The following is a 25,364-nucleotide window of genomic DNA, read 5'->3' as shown; positions in this document are numbered from 1 at the left end:
TTCAACAGGATATAAGGGTGAAGAATCTCTTAAGGAGGAACAAAAAGGGGTCGAGCTCATCATATATACTTAAAAGGCATTTCAACTCTACACAAAATAATAAAGTGGATATATTCATAGTATTCACAAAATGTGTAAAACTCTTATTGGTATTTTCCAAGTTCCTTCCCCTTAATAATCACAAAACATGAATGGCTTGGCAGCCGGTCCCCAAATCTTCAGGAGGCACCAGGCTTAGACCTGAGCAACAGAGGGGGTGGGTGTGTCTCAGACTAAAGCCATCTTCCAGGTGTTGGTGGAGACTCTGTCTGTCTGTCTGTCCGTCTGTCTGTTTTAGTTTTATGTCAGAGATAGATTGAGGATTGGGAAGACAGTTTGTCATAGAACTCCTTTTTCTAAAACTAAAATGTCGAGTGAGGGACTAGAGCGGTGGCCCAGTGACTAAGAGAACTTGTTTTCCAGACACCCAGGTTATGGTTCCCAGCACACACATCGCCGCTCCACTATTAAGTTTTAATTTATTTATATGAATAGGAAATTAACTTCAGCATTAATGGCAGTTGGGGCTGAGCCAGTTATTGACCATCAACTCCTGGGTTTATGGAGAAGTCAGTTCACATATAATTTGTAATTATCGTCAGTAGACATTCTTCCAACTACATACTTAACAACATGTGGCCTTCCCTGATGCTGCTACGACATTTGACAAAACATTTCAAAACCCCAAGACATGTAAGGGTAATTTTCAACGTCACTAGGATTTCTGACCCTACCTAATGGGCACAGTGGGGAGCCTGTATTTATGTGTACAAATCCTCCTTATAGGTGAACTTTACATTTTTACTGAGCTGAGAAAGAAGCCACATACAAATGCAGAGTGTGCAACCTGTGGCTCAATCCTTGCCAACACTACTTTGCAGGTCCTAGTCCCTATTATTCATTCATCCATGGCAAAAGGGACAGTTTCTCAACGTGACTCAGACCCAGTTTCACCGAACTTTCAAGCCAGTGACATATTATACACATATCCCCACCCTCAATATTTCATGGAAACAATGGGAGAGATAAAAAGTAACGTAATAAAATATCCACACAGCAGGTAACAGTGCTGGAAGCCAGCGAAGGCTGGTAAACACAGGAAAGGATCTGAAGATAAAGAGGTTTTATTATCATGGATGCAGATGTTTAAAGAACGCACACATTCCTCTCCTATCTCTCTTAAGCTCAGCAGGATAACATAAGTCTTCACAGGCATATTATCAATGTAGAAGCAATAAAAATGCCACCCTCTTGTGAATTACTATTTACGTATTTCACAAGAACAGCGTTCACACGATCCAAGTGAACAAGACTGTCTCTCTCCATCCAAGGGTACCATGGACACTTCGTGGGTTAGCATTAGCCACAGGGAGGAGGGGAGGAGAGAGGAAACCATCTTTGAACATTTGAACTCTCTCTAATCCCTGCACTTGTAACAATTGAAATAACTAACACGTACACATGATCAAAAGCAGGTATGTAGATGGGGAGAGTGGGCCCTGAGAAAGTGGCGGGTTCATGAGCAGAGACACACCATCTTGAAGTCCATTTCTTGGATAAGCACACGAAAAAAAATCCCATTAGAAAGGAATGTTCCATGACTCTAATCAATAATTCAAGAAGCCAGAGTATGAACTTGCTGTAACCCAGCGAGAGTCACCCATTCCCACGTTGGCCTGGCACTTCTCAAGGTCACAGCTTCTGGTGGAGGACAGTGGTCCAAGAAGTGAGCAAATATCAAATGTACAAGACAGAGCAATGAATGGCTTCATTGAAGCCATGCACAATGTTGAAAATCTCTGTTGTATTCCTATGTCAGGAACTAAATATCAGATTGTATGAAATAGTATCTCACACATATGTACATGTGCCTTTCTATAGATTTAAATCTACTCACTATGCCAAAGCATTCTCTCCAACACAGCTCAGATTTCCTCTAGAAAGTTCCATTACTGCCCATACATTTCAGCAGCACCAAGCCTACATGATTTATTTTATTGTACATGTATATGGTACTGTGCCCTGGCAGTATATATGGAGGTCAGAGAACAACATTCAGAATGGGTTCTCCCTTTCTACTATAGGATCCATACTGTCAAACTTACAAGCCAGGGTATTTAACTCCTGAACCATTTCCCTAGAACAAGACTACCATTTAAATGGTAGCATTGGTAAGTCGACTGCAAAAGGCCTCAAGTTTGTTGTTGTTGTTGTTAAACATGGAACACTGACAGAGATAGAAATCAAAAGTCGAATACATAAATTCTGAATGAATCATGCATTAAAGTATATTTAGGTTGTTTTCTGAAACTATCTGCCATCTCTCGTTCAGAAAACACACACACACACACAGGTAAAAAGGGAGAAATTGGAAATTTAAAATATGAAAAAAATTATTCAGAGTATGTCAGCATGTCAGCCTATGGAGTGTTAAAAGGAACACTTTCAGAAAAGAATGCAGCAAGAGACAGCCACATGCTGTGGCCCACACTGTCAACTCAACTCAGGTGACTTAGAATCTCCTAGAAGGTGTATCTGTGACAGACCTTCTACAGTGTGTTAGCTGTGGGAAAAGCATCAGTGACTATAGGCTGTTCTATTCTATATGGTGCCATCCTAGATAGAGTGGAAAGGAAAGAGAACATAATCTGTGGCTTCAGATGCAAGTCGACTAGCCGTCAGGGCTTCCCCCATGGTAGACAGCACGCTAGAGAATGGAACCAAACCAACACTTTGACTTGAATGGATTAGGCATGTCTTCACATAGAGAAGCACAAAGTTAATGGGGGGTGGGGGGTCCTCCAACAGTCTTTCATTCTGCTGGAGACCATGACAGGTCCAGGCAGCCTGGAGTTAGGGCTGTGGTGGTTGACCCTGAACATGAATCCCCTACTGTTCTATGACAGAGATAGTGCTGCCTCAGAAAGCAGGGGATAAAATGGCTGCCATTTTCAATGGCCTATGGAATGGGGCTTCAACAGGCCTGTGTCTATGACCAAGCACGAGGACTCCCAGACACTGAAAAGACAGCTGTTCCCTTTGTGCAATGAACTGCTTGGTTATACAACCATGGGAGGCCATGTTCTTGTGTCCTATTGACAAAGTGGCAACTTCTACTTCCAAATTGCCTTGGCTTCTGATTGCTTTTGATTTTGTTGTTGTTGTTATTGTTTGGTTGTTGTTGTTTCTTTTAAGGTTTAAAAGATCCAGTGAGAACAACACAGCCCTTCCATCAACACTTCAAACACCTGAGTTCCCTGCACAGATGTTAGCATATCAGGATCCCCGGGGTTGCCAAACTGCCCATGGTTTTTATCTTGACAAGCTAGTTGAAGATTTCTCCTCCTCGAAATATGCCTGCCTTTTAAAACCATTTTACTCGCTGCATTTGCTTATGACTCCTAGTTTCAAAACTGGAGAAAAATAACTAGCATGTGGTTGTGTAGATTTTCCCCACGAACAGTTTGTTTTTTAGGCAAAGGGCTTAATGTGTTCTTTCCCATATCCCTGGCAGCTCGGAAGCACCATTTCTAATGGTAAATAATAAAGTGCAGAAATGTGAGCCGTCATGGAAACTGTTGAATTTCCCCAAGTTGTGAGTCATTCAGTGTCCCCAGAAGTGAGGCTTCCTCCCAAGAGAGCAGAAATCCCAGAGGAAGTGTTGGCTTGAGGGCTTTTCCTGTGTCTTAAAGGCAGCCTGTGACTAAATACTTTCTCAACTGTGAGGCTCACACAAGCCAAAACAAACAGCTTGGAGGTTTTAAAGTATATAATGTACCCCTAACATCCCCAGTTCTCCCTGAAGTCAGGTGGGACATAGCAATAGGGTGATGAGTTAAGAGACTGGGGGGGGGGGTCACTCTTAGTTTCATTGAGCACAGGAAGTGATTCTACAATACAGTTTCAGTGAGGAAATTGAAAGGTTCCGGGTGGGTGTTAGAGGGCTGGGCAGCTCAGTGGTTCAGCACTAGCTGAGCTTCCAGATGACTGTGTTCAACTCCCAGCTTACAACTCTCTGTAACCAGTTCCAAGGGATTTGACACCCTCTCCTGGTCTCCTCCAGTACTAGGCCCATATATGGCACATAGACACACATGCAAAAAAAAAAAAAAAAAAAAAAAAAAAAAAAAGAATGCCCATGCACACAAAATAAAATAGTATAATTGACTATCAGTTTAAGAGAGAAAAATTAAAAAGAACTATCCTTACCTGTCTATTAAAAATACCGGCAGCACCTGTTTTGTAATAAAGGGGCAAGCATCTACCCACAGCACAGGTCTCTGTGTGCCAGGGCAGCAGGGCCTTACTGGCACAATGGTCGAGACATTTTCAAATCAGTGCAAATTTGTGTTTTATTGATGTAATAAGGCTTTACTGCATGTACGTATCATCTCCCAACCTTTGAAATTGCCCACACACCTTGTAACATCAACCATGTGATGAGGATACATAATTTGGAGCGTCCTCCAAGACAACACAACTGAACCAACTCGATGGCACTCATGAAGTAAGAAACTTCCTAGTGTGCACACTGGAGCACCTCTGTAGCAAATTCATCTGTCGAGCTGGAACGGAGCAGAACATTTTCCGACAGTGCTAACCTGCGGCTCAAGAAAGAAATGAACTAAATATATGGATGTTTAAAATACATTTATTTTTTACTTTATGTGTATGGTGTTTTACCTGCTTGTATGCTTATGCACCGCATAAATGCAGTACCTTCGGAGGCCAGAAGAGGGTGACAGATCCCCTCTGAACTGGAATTATAGCTGGTTGTGAGCTGCCCTGTGGGTGCTGAGAGAACACAAGTGGTTTGGAAGGACAGCCAGTGCCCTTGAAGGCTGAGCCATCTCTCCAGACCCATGGGGTGATTTTCCTTAAAAAACCCTAATTGGCTACACAACACAGAGTGGTTAGTTCTGAAAACATATGGGGCACTGTATAACAATAATAAGTAACAGTGTAACACTGTATAACAATACTATGTAACAATGTAACAAATACTATCTAAAATGTAACAATAATCATTTTAAAAGTAAAAGGCAACCAATTTGATACTGGAAGGAAGACAGCTAGGGGTTAAAGGGAGGGTTTGAAGGGGAAAGGTAATGGGGTAAGTTATGTAATTCTCTTAAAAGTGAGTAATAAAAGGGCTAAATCTTGCCACTGTCCCAATGCAGGCCACTGTCCAGGTTTAAGCCTGCCCATGTTGTCTCTCCAGCAATGCAGGGCACAAGTACTTTGGCAGGCATTGGAAAGCTACCAGTGTGATACACGTGTGAGACATAATCACAGGTAGGTTTCCAACCAGAGGGCAGGAAACATCAAACAGAAAACCAAAGACCTTATAAGTAGGTCTTCCTCCAAAGCCAATACAAATTAAAGTTGAAAATGCCCACGGTGTGGTTTAATACCCTTGAACCTTGTCCTTCAGAACTGAAACTGCACTAAAGCTAAAAGATCTCGAAAACCAAACTCACAAATTCTGCCAATAGGCCCTGTGGTTTGAACCAAGTAATCATAAGGATTTTATACTACCGTTGGTTAGTCAAATTATTTGAATGTTTTATGCTGAATGAAAGGGGGAATAGCTCAACGTTTCATTTGCTACATTAAATCTTCTTCGAGAGCCATGTCTAAGGTGTGGATCTGCCATCCTCTCAGCCCCGTGGGATAGCCCACGCTGGGCGTCTGGACCCCCAGAAGGCACAGATGGAAACTGTGTTGCCATGTTGTTCCATAACAAGACCCCATTCTAAAAAAACAAAACAAACAAACAAATCATCCTTCATTTCATCTGCTTGAAGTCATTTGTTTCTGAAAAGTGACAGCTTTATACGGAATCCAGGCATTAACTAAAATAGCAAACACTAAGAACATCCCCCTTACCGATATTTCTTTATTGGAAAATTGTTATAGTTATGAAGGGGAAAACTAACAAATTCCAGTTAGCAGGTGCTCCAGTATGGGGGTCCATGATGATCTTAACCATTTGTGGGTGGATTTTAAAATCAAGTATTGAGTATATACTGACAGCAAGGTCTTCTGCACATGGTCAAAAAAACCACTTCTCTCTTCCATGAGGACACCCATGGTGACGTCACAGACAAGAGAGTGGAGGGAAGGGGGAAGCCGGGAGAGGCATTGATTATTGGTGTAAGAAATGGAGTTTTAAGAGCAAGCACAGGAGTGTGAGTGTGAGGGAAGGTGTAAAGCAGACTGTTGTATTTGCTCAGGAGGCACTGAGAAACCTGCAGGAAGGACTAAGACAGCTGTGGCCGAGCAAATGTACCAGTCTCCAAAGAACCATCAGGACCTGTAAACACTCCCTCTCCTAACTTTCAGAATATTCCCACGACAAAGGACAGGCTAATTAGGATGGAGTTTCCCTCACGTACTGTGCAATGATCTTTTTTAAGGACCAGCTGTCCACTGACATTGGCTTCTCCAGAAGAGGCTCAGATGAACCAGCAGAAGAGTTTTCTTTGTCGTTTTGCGTTTTGTTTCTAACATCTTTCATGCAGAAGACACACTCTAAAGCACTTTGTCTTTCGAAATGACGGCTCAATGTGTCCTTTAGCCTTTGGACGCTTCGAAAATTATATACATGTTATATAAAATCTACACCAAGTACATCTTTAAATATGAAAGCACACTGCAGATCGTTTAGTACAGAAATGGATGTGCATAGTATTTTTATAATGTAAAGAAATAAACGCTTACATGAGATGCAGATGCGTACAATACGAACCAGGAAGCTATGGAGTTCTTGGTTTACTGTAAGTACATGGATATCAGCATGAAATAAATAATTGTTTCTATGTGATTATATCTCTAGCTTTGTAATAAAACAGTTAAATTGATAAACCATGCAATATTTACCCTCGCTATACAATTTGTCTTCAACAATGCCTGTTATGCCTCTCAGGGTTAGAACATCATAATAAAGAAAAAGCATGCCAGTCTAAGGAACTGCGAAATATCTCAAGTACTGACATTACCGGAATATTTTCAAGTTTCTATAGACAATTTAGTTTTAATTTTCTTCATAGCCATAAAAAAAAAAAGAAACCCGACTTGGTCATTTTAAAAGGTGAAAGTGCTGGGCCTTTTGCTTCAGGAGCAGCCACTGTGGTTTCTGCATGTCAGTTGTATGTGCCATGCACACAGCATCTCTTCAACTGTTTCCCTGGCCTTTACCTTCATTGGCGGTTTCCCCACAGTCAGAATATGAAAAACAGCAAATATCTGCCCATGGGCATTAGTTTTTCACTGGCATCTTTGATCAAAAGAGAATATCCTTTATCCAAGTCTCTTTAAGATGCCATGGGTTCTTGTGACTCCTCACTCCTGGGTGACTTTCCTGTCTACTTCGGTGGAATGCACAAAAGCTGCCGCAAACACGGTACTGAAGCGATGAACTGTCTGAGTGTCAAGACAGAGGCGCTGGCTGATCGCTCTTCCTGCCTCTCCAGAGGACACAGGTTCAGTTCCCGGTGCTCCTGCCCAATGATGCTCAACCACCTCTAGTTCCAGATCAAGAAAACTGGGTGCTCTCTTCTAGAATTTAGATGTGAATCCACCCACCCACCACCCCCGACTGATGCTTATCGCTACAAAATCATTGAAAATAAGAATAAATTGTGAAAAAAAAAACCCTATGAACTGCCTGGCCTTTATTAAATTTTAATTCTTATCATGAGTGCCAGGGGAGGCTGTGGGGCAGATCAGTCCGGCCTAGACTTGTGGAGGCAACACGAATCTTGTTCCCACAGAGTCCGGGTGGTTCTTAGGGTTTACATGGTACTGTGAGATACCTAAAGGGTCCAATTGTCTCCAAAGATTTTTTTTTTTTTCTGGATCAAAACATTTCCCGTCAAAAGGAAGCAACTGTTTTTGTTTAAAGGAAACATCCTGAGTTGAATTAAGCAAAAGTCCCATTTTCTGTCAACAGAAAGGCAGAGCAAAGAGGTAGGAAGGTCGATAAATACTGGGAGGGAACAGACCCAGAGCACTTATCAGACAGCTAGCGTGTGTGAGCACAGAGCGCCCGGCACCAGAGAAGATCTGACTCACTGTTCCTTTTGTCTAAATATTTTGTATTTTGTGCAAGCCTGGTACATAAGCCTACTGCTGACGTGTGCTAACACCGGGAACGTTGGGAAAATAAAACACCCTATTGTCTGACTTCATCTTTTTATTAAAGTATTTTACATTAAGTATAGGCTTGATCAGAAACAGGTAGCTGAGTCCATAAAAACACAGGTGCTCATGCAGTGGGAGTCTGTGAGGAGCGCCTTATAATCTGGACGGAGGCAGGAGAGGGCTGGAGAGTCATGTATCTCTACACGCAAGCTCTGCAGCAGAGCATTTGGAAGAGAGGATCTAAAAGCCCCCCCTACAGGCCCTTTGCACCAGCCTCTTTCATGGCCTTTATACTCCCCACACTAAATACCCCCTTCTCTATACCAGTTTGCTTCTTTGTGGACATGGAACATAAAAGGAATTATTCATCTAAATTAAAATGTGCTCCATAGTTGCCTATTGAAACTCGGTTTATTATTATCAGATAATAACTATTTCATAGGAAGGGGAACACTTTTGAAATTGTTACATATGAGTTTATTCAAATAAAACCTGAAGTAAACGACTTATCATGGATAATTACTCTCGATTCAACATTAAAAACAAAATGTATTCTTACTTCAACTTTTTGGAATGGTAGGTGCTTCGCTACATAGATTTGGGATAAACTAAATAATGTGTGCTCAGCACCAATAAGCTAAATAATGTGTGCTCAGCACTTCGTGTACAGCAAACATTCAAACAACATGTGTAACACTGTTAGCATTATGGTTCTGAATGAAAGTCATCAACTCACTCAAACAACATGTAATTTGAGTAAAATTGCATAAAATAAAGCAATTTATTGGTGCAAGACTTTGATTTACCATGTGTGATGGTTTGTGTGTGCTTGGCCCAGGAAGTGGCACTATTAGAAGTTGTGGCACTGTTGGAGTAGGTGTGTCACTGTGGACGTGGGCTTTAAGACCCTCATCCTTGCTGCCTGGGAGCCAGCCTTTTCCTAGCAGCCTCTAGATGAAGATGTAGAACTCTCAGCTCCTCCTGTACCCTGCCTGCTTGAACACTGCGATGTTCCTACCTTGATGATAATGGACTGAACCTCTGAACTTGTAAGCCAGCTCCAATTAAACATTGTTTTTCTAAGAGTTGCCTTGGTCACGGTGTCTGTTCACAGCAGTAAAACCCTAAGACATATGCTATACAACATTTTTGGCTAACGATGCAAACAGAACGAATTGGCTATAATAGGAGTATGTGTAACTCCTATTAAACATCTGTATGGGATGAAAATATTGGGGGTTTTGCAGTTCTGGAGGGGTAAGGAGGACCAGTGAAATCTAAGGTGAAACCGTTCAGTGCTGTTCTGACTCACTCTTCTAGGGAAGTGCATCCTTGTAACAAACACTTGTACATTATCTGTATAACACCAACTTAAAGGCATTCTTTAAAACCATTTCTATCTCCACAAGATCCTTCAACTTGTTTGACTGAAATATTACCTAGCATTCTAGCCTATTAGTTTGATAAGCCCTTGCTCAGGTCAGCACATGGCTCAGCAATTAAAACACTTGCTACAGATTTGGATCCCCAAGAACCACGTGAATGCCAGGTGGTTCTGTCGGCCTTGCAGGGTGGATCAGGGAACCCCAGAGCAAGCTGGATAGCAAGATTTGTCATATTGAAGACTCTGGCTTACTTTTGAGTTTTTCGGCTTTAGGGGGCATTTGAGTCTGTGTGGGATACATGCATATGACTGCCGCTGTTCATAAAGGCTGGAAGAACACCGCAGATCCCTCAGAGGCTGAAAGCTCCCTCCCATGGGCGCTAGGAATCAAACTCTAAGAAATCAAACCATCCTCCCTGGGAAGAAGAGTACACTCCCACTTGCTAAGCCATCTTTCTAGCCCAAACACACTCTGAGTTTGATTGAAAGACTCTACTTTAGTGAATAAAATGGAAGTATGACCAAGGGTAATTCCAACACGTATGTGTATGCTTACCCACACAAGTGTAAAACATGCTTACACTCACATGCATCCACCCCATGGCCCCACATACATATCAAGGAAACTGGAAAAAGAGAGAGAAAATCCCTTTCTATTTCTAAATGCAAATGTTATGGAGTTTTACACAGAGAACTCTGTTTCAAGAATGTAAGACACATTTGTCATGTCTGCTGGCGTGTCATTTCCCATCATGGTACTCAGCACTTAGTGACCACATGAAAGTGATCATCTTTGGAAGAGGAAACGAATGAATGAATGGAGTCTCTCACCATTGCCCCCTTGAGAGAACACAGGCTAAAGCTAAAATGTTGGGATGATCAGAGTATTGGCAAGCTTCATTTTTAGATTTCCTCTGCATTTCCCTCTGAAAGTGATAATAGAATCCAACAAAAAATACGAGCATAGCGGACATCAAGAATTTCCAAGTGGGGCTAGTGACTGTGGCAATGTGCAGAGTAAAAGCCAGTCATGGGAGGATGGATGTCTGCACGCCTGGCGCCTCCCTCAGACAAGCCTCAGGTCCTGGGTGAATTTTTGTAGGTGTTTTCCATTATAAAGGCTGTTTTTTCAGGTCTATGAAATCCTCACACTATCCAGGGGTCCCCTTAACAGGTTGGAGATTTTGCACAGGAGTGCAAAATCTCTTCCTGCACTTCAAGCTTGCTGTGGGGACAGCCTGCGAGCTGACCCTGCACTGTATATTTACCTTAATTCCAGAGCTATCATGTCTGCTGTCACCAGGCTGTTTGGGGTTTTGTTGTCAGCCTTCGAGGGAGGCCTGTGGTCACCGAGATCCCTCGAGCCATGCTTCAGGTCGCTTGGTTTGCCCCTGTCTCTCCTCATTGCTTTTGGCTCAGTCCCTTGACAGGAAATGAGAGATTTATTTTATCTGGCTTGAACTACATTGTTCCTCCTGACTGCTGGTGTTACTTCACTCTAAATAACAGGACTTGGAGCTCCTGTCTGCCCAAGGTCAGAGCCTGAGGGTATGACACACTCAGGGGAGGGAGCTTCGGAGGGGAGGGGTGGGCAATCAGGATAGGAAAAAGAAGTCGGCAGTGATATCAAAGTTAAGGGTGCTGCATCTGCGTTCAGGGGATGGAAAGGAAACCTGGTGTGAGAAACTACAAGAATAAGAATAGCCATTTTTGGTTTCTTGCCTTTTTTTTCTGCCTCCAAATGTTGCCCACTGTGAGATGATACGGACCTGAAATTCAAATTTGGACTTTGGAAAGCAGGTTTGAGTACCTGGGAGAGGAGTTGGGAAAACCCGACTTGTTTCCTGGATTCGCCGATATGTGCTTTTAATGTTTCACTTGAGCTAAGAAGTGGTGTTCAAATATTTCTCTTCAGTTTGATATCAGAATTATGAAGGAACTATAAGAGCACATACGACTGAGAAAGTCAAGTTAATTACATAAAAGTAAAAATAGATGCTGCCTCATCTTGGGATTTGGTTCCATAGAAAAAGTTTATCCTTTACAAAACTTAAAATATAAGTAAGAGCGTATGTGACAAAATTCCAGACGTGTATCCTTCCTTCCTTTCATTCCCCCACCTTTGGAAACATTTTTTCTTTTTTTTTTTTTTAATTTGTAAAATACATCAAAAGTGTCAACAGGATGAGCAGATGGTCACACAGAGGACAGACAGACAGCATCTCACTGGACACACAGAGGACAGACAGCATCTCACAGGACACACGGAGGACAGACAGCACCTTAGTTACCACGATTGTTTAATCCTCTCCCAATTCACAGTGAGGCTGTACTGCAGTGAAGCTTTCTGGGATTCGTTAACATCCTGGAGAGCAGGGAAGAATCGGCTCGGTCTATCATCTATCTACCCATCTACTGACTTTTATCAATGACTCAATGATCTGTCCAACTATCTATCTTCTCTCGATCTTCCCACCATCTATTTCTATCTTCTGTCCTCTCTTTCTTTCTACTACCTACCAAGTTTTCTCTTTATCATATATTCATCCTTCTAACTGTGTATTTGCTTGCCTACCTACCCACCTATCTATCTTTCTGTTTGTTTTTCATCTACCTACCCAGGCCCTATTTGCCCAGTATCTATCTTGGTCCCTTTAGAAGATAGTCACAATATTTAATAATATTTCTGCCTCAAAAATATATTTAATATACTGAGAGTTTAAGTGAACCAAAAGAGAATTCAGGGTACCTACAAGCAGAAACTATATAAATAATGTAACTGAAGATTAACTCAGTGGTAAAATGTTTGCTTTCTGGAGTTGATGTCTTGCACTGAAAAAGTAATCAAAAGAAAACAACAACTGTGGATTGTTGTCTATATGCAGGTGAGGGCAGGCACAAGATGAGGCGAGAACTGGTGATTGGGCAGTGGAAAAGGAAGGCAGGCTAAAAATTTTACAGACGAGCACAGTGAAACAGAGGAGAAGATAGAGAGGGAAAAAAAGAAGATGAAGGAAGAGAAACTTAACCAGATTCTGTGTGGCTTTAAATAGACACAGGTAGCTATGAATGTCTTAGGAATATCTCATAGATATCTATGTATGTCTTATGGATGGATAAATGGACAATTTGTCTTATCTAGGAGGGTAGTTTATAGTGATATCAATTGTCTCTGAGTTCATTGTGTGGATATTCGGTGAGCTGAGAATTTACTGATATAAATCTGACTGATAAATTGCAAGCCTCCAGAGTTATGATTTTACCGGGTTACAGGAATTTGTGACAGCTAACCACAGGGGTTGGGAATATGAGCAGAATCAGCAGCTAGAAAACTAAGAGATGGGTGGTCCCCGGATGGGGCTAGCCATAGAGGCAGCGAGACCACTGGGAGCAGGGAGTAGCTGGCATTAGCATGGGGTGGTGCCATTTTAAAAAATATTTCCCACTACAAATAAGAACAAAAAATTATTTTGTATAGCTTCACTACCTTTGAGAAAATGGGAAATGTTAATGTACTACCAATTCTTCAATATTCTCCACACAGCTCACACTAGAGTGAGAGGGTATTTCTAAATGATGTCTAGAGACATTACTAGACCCATAATGCCTCCTTCAGACACCCTCGTCTTCTCCATGCTTCTACCGGCATCACCATAGCCTGGGCTCCACCAGGGATCAATCGCTCCGTATAAATACAATTTTGAATTGTTCTTTGCTGTAAATTATTGTTCACTAGCCTATCTTATTTCCAAGTCAACGTCTCACAAGATAGTATACTCATGGCATTAACTCCTCAATATCAAAATGTGACAGCATAATTCTGTAACAATTCAGAAACGTTTCACGTTACAGTATCGAGTTACTGAAGATCAGAGGCAACAGTATTACACAGCTATTTTTTTTTTTAACATTTTCTGATTATTTACTAACAAGAATACTCCTGAAGAGTAAACCTAAGACAGGGGGACATTTGTATGTGAGGGCCATTCATTCCTCTGGAATGAAAACAATATGAATTACATAAGCCCAGGACACCTGCAGTGAGCCAGAGTCATACAGAACAGCTGCCCCCAGGTTCCTCAAACACTAAAACAGAGAAACCAGGTGAACTAAACATGTCAGGAGTGTAAGCCCAAAAGAAACCATCTATGTCAACAAGAAACTCATTCCTGGACTTTTATAGCCACATTATTCCTGAGCACCTCTAACAGAAAATGACTTAATGTCCATCAGCTGATGAATGAACAACAAGGACACAGTTAGTTCTGCAGTGTAGATGGGCTGGCAAGACAAAGGCAGCGTAGTGGTACGTCACACAAATGTAGGGAGCACAAAGAGTTTTTGCTATCTAGAGCCAGCGACAAAAGACACATGTGATTCTGCATGTTTGAAATATACAGAGAAGGAAAGTCCACAAAGAACTGGAAAGGACTAGTGGTTCCCTGATGTGTCTTTTGGGGGGTTGAAATAGAACACCTCAGAGACACATGATGAGGCTAATTCTCTTGAACTGGTGAGAATGGTCACCATCTGATGGTGACTGAAGTCTGTGGAGTTCCAAGAACATGCTAAACAGTCCCCGAAGTCTAGGCTTTGGTCCTTCATATGCTTGGATCCCACTATTTCTCAATACATATTTAGCAAAACAAAGCAGAGAGACCTGGGGTGTGACCCAGTGCCCCCCCCCCACTTTTGTGTTCTTGCTGAAACAATGTAACTGACAGCAACAACTTCAGGAAGAGATCACTTCCTCTCATGGTTCAAGGGATAAAGTCAATCAAGGCAGGGAGCGCACGGTGGGAGGAGTTTGAGGCAGCTGGTCACACTACACCCACAGTGCAAAGGCAGAGTAAACAAGAAATGAGGCTGGGCTACAAAGCCTCAAACCCTGTTCTACAGTGAGTAGACACTTTCCATCAAGACTCCACCTCCCAAGGGTCTACAATGTTTCAAAATAGTGTCCCCTCTGGGGAATAAGTGTTCAAAGACAGGATGCCTGTGGGAGTCATTTCACAACAAACCGAACAGAGGTGGAAGGAATGGACCTAGCAGAGGTGGAGGGGTTGCCCAGCGGGCACAAGGACATGGGTTTGCTAGCACTGCCATAAATGGGAGAAAGGAACCTTGGCATCTTAATACCTGGAAGAGGAGGAGGTGATGGAGGAGGGTGAGGAGAAGAACCAGGACAAGGAAGAAGACATCAAGGAAATTTAAGAAGCAGAGGAAGAAATAATGCTCAAAAAATGTGGGCCAAGTAACAGCAAAGAGGAGTCAAGTTTCTCTCAGAATGTTTCTCCTAAATCAGCTAAACTCAGGCCGGCTGGGAACAGGTGCACTTGAGTATCATTAGGGTTGGTGTGGAAAAGGTTCCTCGGTGGGAGGCTTTGTCAGCTAACGTCACTGGAAGAGTTTGAGCCACGAGTGCTTAGCTTATTGTCGGTTTCCACCTGAACTTCCCAATGGTTTGTGTGTCACACAGACACTGAGAACTGCAACAGTGGGAGACATTACTGTACAATGAGTAAGTAACCCCTCAGCCAACAGAATTCTCCAGTGAAACCTCAACTTAGGCTCTAGATGATCTCATGTGATGCCAGCAGCCCAAAGGCCAAAGTGGTTGGGATAATTTAGTCCTGTGGCCCATCATGACATCAGTAAGTAAGGTTGTGGCTCTCTCCCAACCGTCCAGAACTTATTGTAGGGATAATCCCAGGTGCTGAAAGCAAAGGGCTGCAGGCTGACAGTGGACCTTGTCTCTGTTGATGCTGATACCTTGTGTTCCCATCATCTTGAGATGCTTGTCCTGACGATGAAGCTGCTTTTAAAAGAAAGCCCACTGCTCCGGTGGCTGCGTTCCGGTTGTGCCTGTTGTAGGGAAGTGGAGCCAGGGAGACTTGTCCGTGTTTTCCTAATAGCCATCTGGCAGGGATGTGGCAGCATGCGGAATCTTCACAGGGCTCTTGTTTTTTCTCCTCGCTGCTGGGAAACTAAGGAGATCACCAGACTGCAGGGCCTCCTGCCAGACGGTAGGCAGGTATGTTTATGAGTTTAAGAGGCTTATTTTCTTTCAGTGCTTGCCCGTGCTGTGGGCGCAGAGGCAGGAAAGTGGATGAGAGAGGAGTTGATAAAGAGGGAGATGGGCCGATTGTTATAAAGGGCTTTGAAATTTGCTACAATGTGCATTTTTTTTGTCCTAAAATGGCAGCTGAAGGTTTTAAAACTGGTTTGTTTTCTGTCTCACGTAAACACGTTCTGGGGGCTTCAGTCTTTCTGAGTGGGAGCCAGGTGCTACTCAAAAGCTTGTTAAGTGCAGCAAGCATGTGCTAAGTGTGTGTGCCGGACTACATGATCGTGATAGCCATTTCACCAAGATAAAGGGAGGCTCTGTATTGAATTTATATTGTCTCTTGTTCCAATCAGCCACAGTAGCCAAAGGGTGCCTAGTGGAGGGCTATTGAGAACCCGCTAGCACACAAATCTCCGCAGGAACAAATCTGACCCATTGAGAACACCAGAACAGCTTTGGTCCAGACAGACAGCCCATGCAGAGCCTTTGGGCAGATAGGGAGAGGCTCTCACGGAAGGGTTGGTGTGTCCGAGACAGGAACAGGGTTCAGAAGTTAGCTGGGGATGTCTGCTCAGCGATGCACAACAACATCATTGGAGATTCTCTGCTCCGGAAGATGGAACTGTGGTGTTGGCCACATCTTTGATTGTTAAGAGGGTAGAAATAGGAGTTCTAATTTCCAAGCCACTGTCACTGCTCAACAAATGAAGCTGTTCTTATTGTCATTGTCAACCGTGTTCCCACGAAGCCCCGCAGAAGGCCTCCCGCAGAATAAGTAAGCCAAGTTTTGCCTTCGTCCCCCTCAATGGACTTCAGAATAAATGAGATCACAGCATAAGCAACATCAGAAGAAACATAACTTCAGTCATATAAACACTGACACATAATTCTACACTAGTCATTCAACAGCAGCGTTAACGCTGAAGTTATACAACCTGGGCTGCTGTTGACTGTCTTAAATATGGTATCGACACCAAGATTAACTTGTTTAAATTGAAAACATGAGTTTCCTAAATTAAAATGATTATCATTTTTAATACCAAACAGCTAATTAATTTTGAGGGCAACTCTCGTAAGAATTGTTAGAACTCACCAGGATACAATTTAGATCAAGGGCATTCGCTGTCTATATAGCAGCATTTAACACATTCATTCATTGTATATAAAACCTGGTTTCATGTGGACATTTGATAAAAGTTTATAAAGTACATCGAGCATACTGTTTTATGTTTTTAATTTGGGGCGGAAGTGGTTACGAATATTGTTCCTCTTACACTTGACCCAAGTTCAATTCCCAGAACCCACACCAGGCTCACAATCTCTTGTAACTCTGGCTCCAAGGAATCTGAAGCTGCTCTTCAGGTCTCCATGACGTTTGAGTGTGAACACACAGTGCATACACATTCATTCACTCATGCACTCACACTGTTCACACTTACACATTACTCAGGCACCCACACATACATATATGAATAAAAGATAAATATATATTTGAATTTTCTTGCAATATAACCAGAAAGGTTATATTACATGAAATTACCTTGTGTTAAGTTGTGAAAGATTGTTGCTCTTTTATTTGTTGTGTGTGTGTGTGTGTGTGTGTGTGTGTGTGTTCATCCTTAAATACAGGACCTTCAATCAGGTGCTGCATGAGTAAACTCTATTGCCTATTCTGACTCTGTAACAATCTGAAGAAAGTATAGTTTTTAAATGCGAATAACTTGTCATCCTTAATTTTTGACCAGTAAATTAAGGCAAACAAAAATGTCAGAGATTTCTCATGGCAATTTCTACCACAAAGCGCTTGACATAGGCTTAATATACTTAGGTCACAGCCCCCATTCTCCCATCATGCAACACTGCACAGTATGATCTGTGATCTGTGTGCCACGCGCCATGTGCTGAGGTCTGAGTTACTCACTGTTCTCTGCTTCAAGTCAGAGTCTGCACTACTGTGTTTAACTGCCTCAGCACCACAATCTCCCACAAGAGAATCTCGAACACTTACATCCAAATAGTGTAAACTGAGGCATTATTTACTCTATCAGGAGATCATTAACTTTCGTAGACTACGAACTGAAGCCCTTTAAATGACACTTATTTCTCCCCTGCCTTTCCATTAAACAACAAAACTATGATAATTTCTCCCAAATCATATTGTGGTATAAAGCTGGCCACCGCCTTTCTCATTAGCTCTCCACAACCCTATGCTCCTTTGTGTGACATGACACTGAGCTGGTCTTTGTTGAACACAAACTCCGTTTTTGTATTTTGCAGATTCTGTCGACTCAGGGAGGGTTACACGGTGGCTTTGCACCTGGCACTCTGAATATTTCCCCGTCTGTAATTCATAATAACATAAGCACATGGCTGTGAGCAGCACCTTGTGCTTAAGTGGCTTGTCCAAGCCTCCCCTACAGCAAAGGGGCACAGCAATGTGTGCTCTGACCCCTGTCTTAGAAGCTCAGCAGTCTTTGGAGCCACAAATCATAGATAGCCATTGCTCATTGAGAAACTAGAAGGGCACAGCCAACTATGGAATATAAGAAAGAGACACTAAAAACACAGACCTTAAAGATGGGTCTCGAACTTTTTTAAGCCTTTCAAACTAGCTTGTGAACAAAAATCATATAGCTGCATAATATATAAAGGAAACAAATGTACCAACTTATATCTACCCCCCTTACTTATAAGTCACCTCGAAAGATCTCATAGCTTCTTTCAAATCACAAGAAACCCTTTCTTCTTTATATACTGATAACGAACTAGCTGTCCAAGTGACAAATTTTCCCCATAGATGGAGTTGTAACGTACCCAGCTGGGAGTTCTTAGGCAAAACAGGGAGACATATCTCCTTGATTTAGAATGGTACTCAGGGAATGGGTCTTATACACACGCACACACATACACACACACACACACACACACACACACACACAATAATCAATGGTGGTTATGAGAATAGCAATCGTTTAAATAATGAGTAGATAAATCTCCATGACACAGGAATGGCTTCCTCACCCCGTGCCAATGGTCCCATCTTTGCCAGCTCTAACACACACACCCCTTCCAGGGATGGCATTCAGCCATTCTGGCAACCAAAATTAGAGCAAAGAAAATATGAAATTTCTCTTCAAAACATAAGTGGGAAGACGAATGTTAAGCCAAGCAGGGAGTACTCAGATTCAACATTCACATTGTTAAATGTCACTTCATAGTAAGAACCCCACGCAAGTTAAGTAACCATCCCTGGGCAGGCAGGAGTCAGGGAGGGAGAAGAGGTTGTAACATTGTTACAAGGGAATTGGTGAACAAAGAAGTCCAGAACTAGTCAGTAACTGGTTAGAATGGTTACTTACAGGGAAGGAGAGGGTGTCCGGAATAAGAGTAGAATATAGACTGATATATTATCTATCAGTAGAATATAGAATATCTGTGCCTGTCCTACTAGTTTTAACTGTCAACTTGACACAGCCTAGAGTCATCGAAGAAGTGACTTTCAAATAAGACTAACTTGTAAGTATGGGAGACTGTCTTGATTGCTGATTGATGTAGGAAGACCACGCCCACTGTGGGCGGCACCATTCCCTGGGTAAACTGTGTTCATACATAACTTCTGCTTCAGTTTCCTGCTTGGCTTCCTTAACTGAATCCCCTCCATTTTGGCCTGTGAGTGACCTGCAAGGTTAAAATAAACCGTTTTCTTTCCTAAGTTGGTTTTGAGTGTTTTATTATAGCAATAGAAAAGAGGCAAGAAGGGATATTTACATAGGGACCAAGTTCCTTGCCATGTGACCACACTCAAACAATAAACCTAACACTAAGGGGCTAAAAAGAAATTTAGTCCCACTTGACCATTGTGATAGTTAACCTGAACAAATAGTTTCAGTTTGCCAGGGATTTGGGTGGCAGGGATCATAGAAGAGCAAGATTCACTCCAAGAACCCAGATTTAGGCCAGGCGGACCTCCAGCCATGGATGTTGTTTCCTTCAGAGACATCTACTGCTGAGAGTTAATAGCTTGCATCCTGATTATCAAATGTAGTGAATGTACAACAAAGGTCCCATGGTCCAGCTCAGTGGTCAGGTCTCTAAGGTACCAAAACCCAGAGTATTCATTTATTAATAGTCTTGCTATGAGAATTCTGTTTTTTATGCTCTTTGAACTCATCCTGAAGTTGAGAAGGGACTTTGGTCTCCTGGTCCTGCTGCACATCTGCAGTGTTGGGATTAGAGTCATGACTTACTACACTCAACCTCCGTGAAGCCTAGAAACTCACGACTTGTGAGGCACTTGTACTGAAGTAAACACCAGCTCTCTATGCCAAGCATTTAGTGATCCGAAGCCCTGTTGTCAGAACAATAAAAATGCATAAAAATTCTTGCAAAGTAAAAGAAGAAGGAGGAGAAGGAGAAGGATAGAGAGAGGAAGAGGAAGAGAAATTAGTAAAAGTCCTCAAAGAAAGTTTTCTGAATATTCTGAGAGGAGAACGGAGCCCATAGACTCCTGAGAGAAAACGTCACAGTGTCACATAGCCGTTTGCAGGTAGCTGGTACTCAGTGCAGCCTGCTTTATTCCCAATTAACTAAGCAGGTCAGCCTGGCCTCTGGGACCCAGTGTCCCTATGAGGTGTGAGGAGAGGATGACGGATTGTTCAGGATCTTCAGTCGGCTCCAGTCACCTGCACAGTCTCATTTCTGAACAATCTCTGGCTGCTCCCTCTTCTACTTAGAACTTTAAATTAAATTAAATAATTAAATGCACTTGTGTAGGATTTGTCTCTGAAGCCACTTGTCACTAAGTGTGCAGATGCACACACTCACACGTGTGTGTTCACTGGCAGTTGTTTGAGTGACTGTGGCTGCAGAACCCTCTGGACAGTTTCTCCATTTACCCACCAGACAGAGAGGAACAGAGATGAAAAACCTTTTCAAAAGACAGGTCTAACATGATTAGCAGAAACCCAATATGAGCTAATTTCATGCCCATTTAGGTCTGTGAGTGGGGCTTGAAGTTATTTAGATTATTTTTAGAAAAGCAAATAGTTTTCAAATATGTTAATGTTAAAATTTACAAATTGAGTATTGTATTCTTAAAAGGAAAAAAATCAGCATTTGCTCTTTTTCCTCTTTTATCCTTCCAGGTAATATTTGTGGTGATAACTCAACTCAACCAACCCCACAGACTGAATGCTCTACAGATTCTCCTTCTCTACACAAACCCCTCTCTGCGTCTCTCATATGCTAGAAAGGCAAGTTAATCATTTCATCAGACATCCGTAAAATAAACAACCAAGTGCCCCTCCACTCATTCTGCAAGTTGTCCTCTGTTAGATAAGCCTAATGCTTTATTAAGAGAGAGATGAAATCTAGACAGACGGACAGGCAGGTAAGTAAAAGGGTTGTGTTCTGTCTGTGTGCCCAACTTCCAGAAAGGTGAAGGGGACGATGGCCTCAGGCGGCATCACATGTAAGAACACCAAGAGAACATGGATAAGGCTCTCATAGGGAAGGTGCTACCCATTTAGGAGCATCTTCAGCAAATGGGGATAAATGTATCCAACAGGAAGGACGATAGGAGTTTTCAGGGGGATTCTGTGACCAAACAGAACTTCTGCAGGACAAACTATGCCTGAGTTTCATTGTTTCCCGTGACTATGTAACTTTGTGGTTATGTGTACAATTGTTTGAAGTAACATTTTCAAATATATTTTTTGCTCTGCTTTTAATCCCATTGCAAGCACTAAAGAGTATATATATATATATATATATATATATATATATATATATATATATACATACACACACACACACACACACACACACACACACATATATATATATGATTTTAAAGTAAGAGTATGAATGGCACACAGTTGATTAACCAGCTTCCTGTGCACTGTTCAGAAAGTTTTAACTTTTATTATTTTTGTGCAATATAAGCAAGAAAATTGTGTTGATGTGCAACAGCTATAAACATCAATCTTCCTCCTAATTTTGTGTGCCCCATCTCCTCAGAATACAGCATGTCAGGAGTCCAGTTTCACTAGAAGGAACTAGGAAGACAGAAAAGAGCTTGACGGACCAACCAGTGGGACATGGTCCTTGGGTGAAAGACCTCGAGACTAACAGGAGAGATAGCTTGTCTTTGTCTTTGCTTTGTTTCAAAAGGCATCACACAGAGACAGCATGCTTGTATTTTATCCATATTTGAAAATGAGCCATTCTCTAGAGATGTTTAGAGCTGACTTTGTTAGCCATGATTGTCAGATTGGCATCCTCTCTCCACCTCTGCAAAGCAAGAAAAGGTAGCTGGGTGCAGCTTTTATCTGCAAGGATTCCCCCTAGGCAGTTTCTGTAAAAAGGGTTAATGACAGATGTTTCCATTAAATCTGACCTACCTCTTAATTTCGCTGTTGCCTGATACTATCCTAGCTTTGTGCTGATTTGCATGGGCAAATGGAGTCAGTCCGTAACAAGGGGCACACCGTCCCCAGTGAAACAAAAGGTCAATTCATTTGAAACTAATGTGCACAATAATTTTTTCATAGTTGCAGATTTTCCAAAAAAAAATATCCATTTTGTGCCACACTATTGTTTACAAAGAATTAAAAGCTGTGTTTTCAGAAGCTGGGTGAGCATGTGCATCTGTGGGCAGAGCCACGTACTTCCAGAAGAAATCGATACATCTCCTAGTAGGTACTTGATGAGGGTAATCACGTCTCTCTCTCTCTCTCTCTCTCTCTCTCTCTCTCTCTCTCTATATATATATATATATATATATATATATATATATATATATATATATATATATGCAAACAAGAAACTGCACGTTTTTCTTTGCTGAGACATTAGTTGAGGTCTCTAAAATGCTAGTCTACTTTCTTGTTTATTGAATGTTATTACTTTGTGGAGCAATATACTGTAAACTATAGAGGGAGCAATTGTTTGGGGTTGCTTAAAAGACACAGCCTCTGAAGCTTGAGTAAGCCAGAGTAGGAGTTACACTCTAGAGTGACAGGTCTATTCCTTTGCCATCTAAAAAGGCAGGACTGTGAACATGTGCTAGGCTGCTGCCACATGCCCCTTAGAAAGCAAATAAATGAGTAATGGCACTTCACAAGGTTTGGCTCTATCTCCTTCTGATGGGAGGCTTAAAGAAGGAGGAACCTATACCAAGAGGCTTTGTTTAGTTCCTATGACTAAGCATTCCAAATGCATGCTACCTGAAATTTCAAACAGGCTATGAACCAGACTTAAGAAATACTGAGTTAATTTAGCTGTATGGTTCCCAGTTATTGTACCACTCAAAGAGCCTAAATTATCCTTTGCTAAAGGGGCCCTGTCTGTGGTTTTACAGTGTCATATACATGCATACATCCTATATACCTATCTACTTCATGTAGACCATCAGAATTAGAGCTCTTAAGGCATTTAAATACTGAAATTACAGCTTTAACCATCACCTCACTCTGAGAATGGCTTCCTTGTGTTTCTAAGAATAAGCCCCCGTCACCACACCACAGTCTATGTCTGAATCGGACATAAGCTATGTCGGTGCTTAGGATGTTACCCACTACACAGCCCAAGGCAAATCTACAACACACCTGTCACATGCACATTTTAAGCCATGGTGTCACTTAGAAAACTCTGCTCACCTGCCCCAAGGGAGCCCTCTTGAATTTATCCCTTTTCCCAAGTCTTGTCACTCTGACACTCAGCTTCTTTTGGAAATGGAGGGAGGCAAATGAAGAAGCTCAAATCAGTCTCTGGAGGAATGTGCAGCTGCGTGTGGTCATTCTCCCTTCACCCAGAGCACTGGTATTCTCTCACCAAACCCTTTCCAATGTACATTCAAGACCGAGACAGTTGGCAACGCTGTGAGGATAGGAATGGAAACTTTTCCTCACAGAGCAGTCAAAGGAAGCATCCCCCAGAGGCAAAGGCACATTAAAAAACACGAAATGAAGATCTGTTGCAAGTGCACTGTCTACACAGACTATGAAATACAACAATATGATGTAAAGTCTTCTTCTTCTTCTCCTCCTCCTCCTCCACTTCCTCCTCCTCCTCCCCCTCTTCCTTCTTCTTTAGAAATGTAGTGCCATCATCTAACAACGCAATAAAACACCAGACACAAGCTGGTGCCAACAACTGCCCATGATGATGGGAACTGAGCGTACACACTGAGTGACAGAAGACATTTGGGATTTTCATCAGCTCTGGTCAGCATTGTGAACTCATGTTTGTTCCGGGGGTAAATCAGCTATTGAAAGGGAAAATCCAAACAGATGATGATTACAGTCAATATTGTATGGAAATTCTAGAAAAAGTTATAAGGACCAGGATTTTTGCCCATTTATGAATGAAGAACTTAATATAGTCTCTCTCTCTCTCTCTCTCTCTCTCTCTCTCTCTCTCTCTCTCTCTCTCTCTCTCTCTCTCTTTTGTCATGAATATTCACAATTACCCTCTAGAGTGAATAGAATTTTAACCCATTTTAAAGACAATGAAAGTGAGGCATGGATGTTTGCAGTTTTTCCTGAAATAACAACTAGCCAGTGCTGGAGGGAAAAAAATCCCACTGTCTCTTTTTATTCTGAACATAGTCTTGTGGCCTTGACACTTCTTTCCGGGTGCTTGGGTTTTGGATGGACTGAATCTGGCTTCATTGTGTGTTCGCCCTCTATTTGCTTTGTGAGCTTGGGCAAAGTTCCTGCATTTGTTAAGAGAGAAAAGATAGGAGGCTTCATTCTCATGGAGATCAGTTGTTGGGCCTGGCTGGCATTTCTCCTTTTGGTACAAAGACCTTCTTTTCCTGTGGGAAACAAATAGTTCTCCCATTCTCCCACAAGAGATGGGCAAGTGACCAGTTTGGGGGAAAGCAAAACAACAACAAAATAAATAAATGAAGAAGGAAGAAGAGGAGGAAGAGGAGGAGAAAGAGGAAGGGGAGGAGGATGATGGAGAGGAGGGGGAGGAAGAGGAGGAGGAGAAACCCCATCTATTTGCCTAGTCACAAGGTTAAAAGACATTTTATAGATCTACAAAGGACAGAGGAGACCTACCATTTTTTTCTGGGTTGAGGAGCTGCAGCATCAGAAAACATCAGGACAAAGCTGGCCTGGAAGAGATGCCAACGTAAGGGGCAGAGAAGTGGAAGTAGTAGTGAGGGAGACTGATTGTCAGGGTCTAGTCACGCTGGGAGCCACTGCCACCAGAGCACCTCTGTCCCTTTATGATCAAGTAGGCCATATGCACTGAGTCTCTGTCACAAGATCACGAGATGCTCAGCTCTTAAATCACCTCACAGAGGCAACCTGCTCCCAGAAGACAGCATTTGATCTCAACTAGCATGGACTCAAATGCTGGGGAATTCCAGTTACTATATTTTAACAACCATTGTGTCCAAGTTCTCACACAAAATTTGGGAATCTTGATTGGAAGAACAACATTATCAATCAACCAGACCCTCCAGAGCTCCTAGGGACTAAAATACTGACCAATAAGGACACAAGGAGAGACCCATGGCCCCAGGTACGTATGCAGCAGAGGATGACATTCTCTGGCATCGATGGGAGGAGAAGCCTTTGGCCCAGTGAAGGCTTGTTTTTCCAGTGTAGGGGAATGCCATGGTACTGAGGTGAGAGAGGGTAATTAAGAAAGGGGAGCACCTTCATGGAGGCAATGGGAGGGGGAGAGGAGGATGGGATTATGGGAAAAGGAGAG

Source organism: Micromys minutus, assembly GCF_963924665.1.
Source record: "Micromys minutus genome assembly, chromosome: 3".
NCBI lineage: Eukaryota > Metazoa > Chordata > Mammalia > Rodentia > Muridae > Micromys > Micromys minutus.
The sequence above is the reverse complement of the archived record's forward strand: the minus strand, read 5'-3'. Positions refer to the sequence as shown.